Source organism: Pocillopora damicornis, chromosome 5 (assembly GCF_964200805.1).
Source record: "Pocillopora damicornis chromosome 5, jaPocDami1.2, whole genome shotgun sequence".
Classification (NCBI taxonomy): Eukaryota; Metazoa; Cnidaria; class Anthozoa; order Scleractinia; family Pocilloporidae; genus Pocillopora; species Pocillopora damicornis.
This window is the reverse complement of record NC_142674.1, coordinates 20,392,739-20,398,738: the sequence shown is the minus strand read 5'-3', so window position 1 is coordinate 20,398,738 and position 6,000 is coordinate 20,392,739. Positions and strand designations below refer to the sequence as shown.

Here is a 6,000-nt window from a genome sequence, read left to right as displayed (position 1 = left end):
CACTTTTCAGTTGTTTCTTGAAAACAGAGCCACCTCAAATCATCTGGAAAATAATATGTCTCTGAACTGCATCTATCGTATTTCCTCGAATAAGAGCCCACATTCTAATAAGCATCCTCCCTCGGATAAGCACCCACTCCCTTGGCCAACATATCAAAAAACCACCCCCCTTCCCACCTCGAATAAGCGCCTTCCTCTTGCCTCACTTCCTTCCTTAGATAATAGGAATAGAAAGAAAACCTGTTGTTACTGACACTTAATTTGTAACTTTATAAACTTCAACTACAGCTAAATCGTAACAGGTTAATAGTTTGTCACTAATCCCCCCTCGATTAAGCCCCTTCCTTCCGATGAAAAAGCGCCCAGAAAGATGAATGGTAGCATGCTTATGCAATTTTATATACATTAGATAGGGGATCACCGAGCAAATAAAGGGAAAAGCGAGGCTGTAGTTTTACTATGGTAACCATCTATGTCATAAAAAATAACCTTTAAATGTTAAAAATAAATCGATAATATTTTGATACCATTTTTAAGGGAACATGATAAAAGTATGTTTCTGTCAATACATTATATAATTGGTTTAAAGTTATCAAAACCATCTTCAGCTACCTTAATACTAAAACTCTGAGCACGATGTACTGTGTATATTATTGAAATACGTTTAGAAATGAAAATAGGAACCGAATAAGTAAATTAAGCGATCAATACAACAACAATGAACGAACAATTTTCTCGCTGCTGCCTCAGGAGTTACTTGGTTCAATGAAAACTTCCATGGCGGTTACGAATGGGAATGAGGTCTTCTTACAGTGTACGTGCTGTACTGTCTAATATATAAGTTCTCCCTTCCACATGTTACTCTGTAATTGAATGTTCAACCACGCTAGGGATTTTTCGGCTCTAATTTGGCCAAATCGACGGGCTCAAGTAATGCGTCAGCGGCTAACTTCAAACAGGCTTTTTTTTCTAACAAAACATGGCGGACGCTAGTGGAGTGTTTTTGAACACTGTTCGTGGTGCACTTGTAGTCGCAGAAGCTGAAATTTCGGGCAAAGATGGTCAAATTAATAATATAAGCGAAGCCCTGGATGATTTAAGAGGGTTGCTGGCACCAGTTTCGGTTCGACACTTCAAAAACCGAACCGGATTTAAACACATCTTGGGAGATTATTTTCCAATGTTTCAAAGACAAGCCATAGATGGCCTAAGACATTTCAGCGACGAATGTCTTCACGATGTTCCGTCAGACACGCCTGGAAGGTGGTCGTGGAGGAAAAGCTGCACAGAGAGCTTTTTTAAATTTCGGAAGCTATTGTTTCGCGGACAAATTTCGGAGTTATAGCTGACCGAACGCGAAAGAACTGTGTGTTTGCTTTCTCCTCTCATGACAGAGTGAGAAAGGTATTTTCTGATTGTACTAATCAAAATCTGAGTAAAAATACCTTTTTGAAAAGAAAAACCAAAGGTAACAAGCGTGTAGAGGCAATCATAAGTTCTGAAAAACAGTTTGGAATAAAATATTCCTACAGAAAGAATTAATCACCATTGATTTTCATTATAGCTTCTGGAATGAGCATGACTGGCCGCGGCATGTGTGAAATGAACAGTAACTACGATCACTCCTTTTAGTCTAATACTTTTAATATAATTTTAATATCAACGATTGTAATGGTAACATTCAAGACAATAATAATTTCTGATGGCAATGCATTCAGCATGCAACGTTTTGTATATTAATGTAAATTGAGATTAGAGCAAATCATTTCTTGTAATCTCTGTATATATCAATAAGATACATATCTATATATTACTGTAAACTCTTCATAATGATATTCAATGCACTGGTGAATATTAATGAAAAAGTGAAATAGTAAATTATCTTTTGTAATCTCTGAATATATCTATAACATATATATATATATATATATATATATATATAAATGTGGGGGTAGAGTCTGCCTTGGCATAAAGTGCTCAATGCTGTGGTAGCAGAGCTGAGTATATATAAGTGAAAGAATCAAAGAGGACGCATCGATTCTCTGTTACTCTGAGTTTCGCACCTAAGCGCTCGTCGGACAGAACTTTTTTCTGTCTGACGAGCGCTTAGGCGCGAAACTCAGAGTAACAGAGAATCGATGCGTCCTCTTTGATTCTTTCACATATATAACATATATATATATAAATATTATGAGGGGAAAAAAGGACGTAACTACGTTTCCCGACAAGCCTGTTTCGTGAATCGCTTCACTCTTCAGGGGTTTAATGAAAGAATATTCATGTGACTATCGTTTATATACTAGGGAAATTTGCATAATACGCGGTAAACTTAAAAACTTTAGAGTTCAGCTGTTGCGTAGCAACGCTTTGTTTCTGTGCCGGCATGAAGATACGAGTTCGTTACGCTTATTTAGTGATGAGAGGTCGGGTCGGTAAATTATAAGGAATTTTTCTTTTAGGCAGAGGTTGCATCTTTTACTGGAGCTGTTGTAGGGAGAGTTAGATGATAAGACGCGCCATGAGATAGAATAGTCAATGTTGTCGTTCTTGAGTGTCCAGATGTGTTTGCTAAGTTCGGCAGAGTTTTTGTGCTTGGCGTGGCGGAATGATGCGGTGTGATTTCTGTGTCTTGTTTTGAAGTTGGTTTCTGTGAGTCCGATGTATGTTTCAGAGGTGTTGTTGTCTTATATATATATATATATATATATATATATATATATATATATATATATATATATATAACTAACTGCAGACAGTACTGTTTCGGCCTTCTGGGCCTCATCAGTGCAGTGCTGATGCTAGGATGGGGGTAAGACCATATAGCCACCCCAAGTGATCTCACATATGTGGGATCATCTAAGCCATGCCAGAGTGCTCAAACTAGAAAAACTAGTGAGCATGCATAATGCTAGCAGCAATGACTCATCCTAGTAGAGTGCTCAATTTGGACATGAAAGCAAAGCTTTGTATGCCAAAGAGCTATATCTAACTGCAGACAGTACTTTTTTTTAATTTTTTATAAAAGCCTGGAGACCAGGCAGTTTTATTTCGTCAATGATATCTATTTACAATTCTAATTGATTAAAGTATTCGAATTCAATTATGAGTTATTTAGGTAATTACAGGTCTCAATTAACTAATGATATTTTCTCTTACAGGCGGCACGAACAGCGCACGGGCTATAACAGCCCGGAGTAAGCGCCCACCTGTAAGAGGTAACAAAGTTCTATTTAAAAGTTTTCTATTTACTATTTACAAAGAGATATTTCAGACCATGTGGGGCGCAAACAGCGCGCGGGCCTGTAGCCCGGAGTAAGCACCCCTCATGGGCGAGATTTAACAAGTTTTATTATATACAAAGGTTCAGGGGGGAGCAAGAGAGGGGAAGAAGGTGGGCTTACCAGCGTCGACCGAACAAAGTACGTTTTTAAAAGACCAAAAATTCCTTAAGGTATCAGTGTCGTTACTAAGAATTCTGAGTTGGACATCTTTCTTAATTAAGTCTATAATCGCGTTGGAGCTCAAAAGAGAACCTTCGAAGGTAGCTTTATTTCTGGCAAGCCAACACCAATATATGATGGTTGCCTTGAGAAAGTTAGATAAGGATATAGCGGTGGTAGATTTGTCTAGGGAAAAAGGGTAGTAGATAGATGTAGGGGAGATAGAGAAGGGGGAGTCGAGTAGAGCACGGAAAAGGGGGGAGAAGTGGTCCCAGACTTTCACAACTCTGGGACATCCCAAGAAGCAGTGTTCAATAGTTTCCGTTTTTCCGCAGATCGCGCATTTGTCATTATTGATGTATCCCCAAGACTTAAGGAGATATCTTACGCGGATCATTCTATGGATCAATAGCCAAATTAGATCGTTCTTCTTGTTTTCAATTAGCTTTAGGCGAGACTTGCGCCACACCCAGGCCCAACGATTGATGGGGCGGTCCATAGCAGACGCCCAAAAACCGGAGCACCGGGGTGCAACGCAGACGGGGTCAAGCAACAAAAGATATAAATTCTTACCGGTGAGTAAATCAGGTAAGGCACCAGTTTTCTGATGCAAGGTACGGAAATTATCTAGACAAAGGCGGTAGTAATTGGAAGGAAGGAAGGAAGAGGGAGCAGAATTGGTGGGAAAAGAAAAACGGGGATCTAGAATAGTTAGCTTATGTCCTAAAAAATATCGAGCTAGGTAATGCCATTTGGATGTGCCAAAGTCATCTCTTAAACTGGAAAAAACAGAAAGGCGCAGGCTAGCGCACTTAGCTTTAAAATTAACGACGTTGAGGCCCCCGGATGATGGGGGCGCACAACAGCGATCGCGACTAACATTTTCCATTTTTCCTCTCCAGATAAAAGGCCAAATGATCGACTTAAAGCTATCGTGCACCCAACGGGGTGGGGGGATGACTTTAGCAACGTGCCATAAACGGCTTGCGCCTAAAGTATTTACAATTAAGGTCCTACCGATAAAAGACAGGTCTCTTTGTTTCCAAAGATTTAGAACCGAACTTAGTTTGTCTAATTTGGCCCGCCAATTGTCGTCGTCAACATTGACGAGGCCGTTTGAGAAGTAAACACCAAGCACTCTCATTTTAGTGACCCATTTGAGGCCATAGGGAGATTCAATTCTAGTTCGCCATTTTCCTAACCACATTGCTTCAGATTTGGACGTGTTCAGTTTAGCGCCAGATCCTTGTTCAAATTTTGATACGACTCGGAGAAGTGAAGAAAGAGATCCTTCGGATTTTAAGATGCAAGTAGCATCGTCAGCGTACTGGGATATTTTATATTGAAGGCCCCCTGCTCCGGGGAGCAGGAAACCTTCAATATCTTTACAATTACGGATTTGCGTTGATAATACTTCTGAAACTAGCACATAAAGGAGAGGAGATAATGGGCATCCTTGTCTCACCCCTCTTCTTAAGTGGACAGGGGGGGACAGGGAGCCATTAACAATGATTCTAGAGAAGGCTTTAGAATAAAATAGTTCGACCCACCTACAAAAGGAGGGGCCGAAACCAAATTTACGCAATACTCTCATCATGAATTCGTGGTCAACTCGGTCAAAAGCTTTTTCTTGATCTAAGGAAATGAGAATACCCGGTTCATTAGTTTTGTCAATCATGTCGAGGGCATCACGAAGTAAGGCCAAATTTGAGAAGATAGTGCGGCCGACCACGCCGCACGTTTGGTCTGAATGCACGATGGAGTTCATGACTTTTTTCAATCGTTCAGTGATGATTTTAGATGCTAACTTGTAGTCAGTGTTTAACAAGGAAATTGGGCGCCAATTTTTTGCGAGGCGTCGATCATCTTTTTTGTGGATGAGTCGTAGGAGGCCCTCGTACTGGCTATCCGCGAGGGAGCCAGCAAGAAAGGCCTCGTTCAAAACAGAAAGGAGAGATTCGCTCAAATCGTTCCAAAAACACGAGTAAAATTCTGTTGGGAGACCATCAGAACCGGGTGACTTGCCGGTCTGAAGGCCTTCCAATGCAGTAAGTAATTCTTTATTAGAAAAAGGGCCTTCACATAGATTGCGCTCATAATCAGTCAGTGAAAATTCGAGGCCGTCAATTATTTCAGTTTGAATTCGCATATCAAGAGGATCTTGGGTGAATAAATTCTTGTAGAAATTGGTTAAAATTCTTTCAAGATCATTTTGAGAATTTCTGAGAACACCGTTCTCGTCAAAAAAAGATTCAAAACTATTCATGTCAGCTCGTTTTTTCTCCAGACGGAAGAAATAGCGTGTTGGTTTCTCACCTTCTTCGAACCATTGTGCTCGGGAGCGGACTTTAGCTCCTTCGGCTTCTTTCGAGATCAGAGAGGACAATTGGCTTTCCAAATCGCTAATTACACCTGGGTTATTTAAGCGATTAGAATGTAAAGCGTTTTTAGCATGGGTTAATTGCTTAGTAATTAGGATTCTTTTGGCATTTGCTGTTCTCTGTTTACGGATACAGTATGAAATACTTGTTTTGCGGATTTCAATTTTTAGAGCATCCCA

General features: G+C 40.1%; 1 pseudogene; it reads left to right on the top strand.

The window, feature by feature from the left end:
- Positions 1-979: 979 nt before the first annotated feature.
- Positions 980-1,601, top strand: LOC149045870 (uncharacterized; annotated as a pseudogene).
- Positions 1,602-6,000: the final 4,399 nt, after the last annotated feature.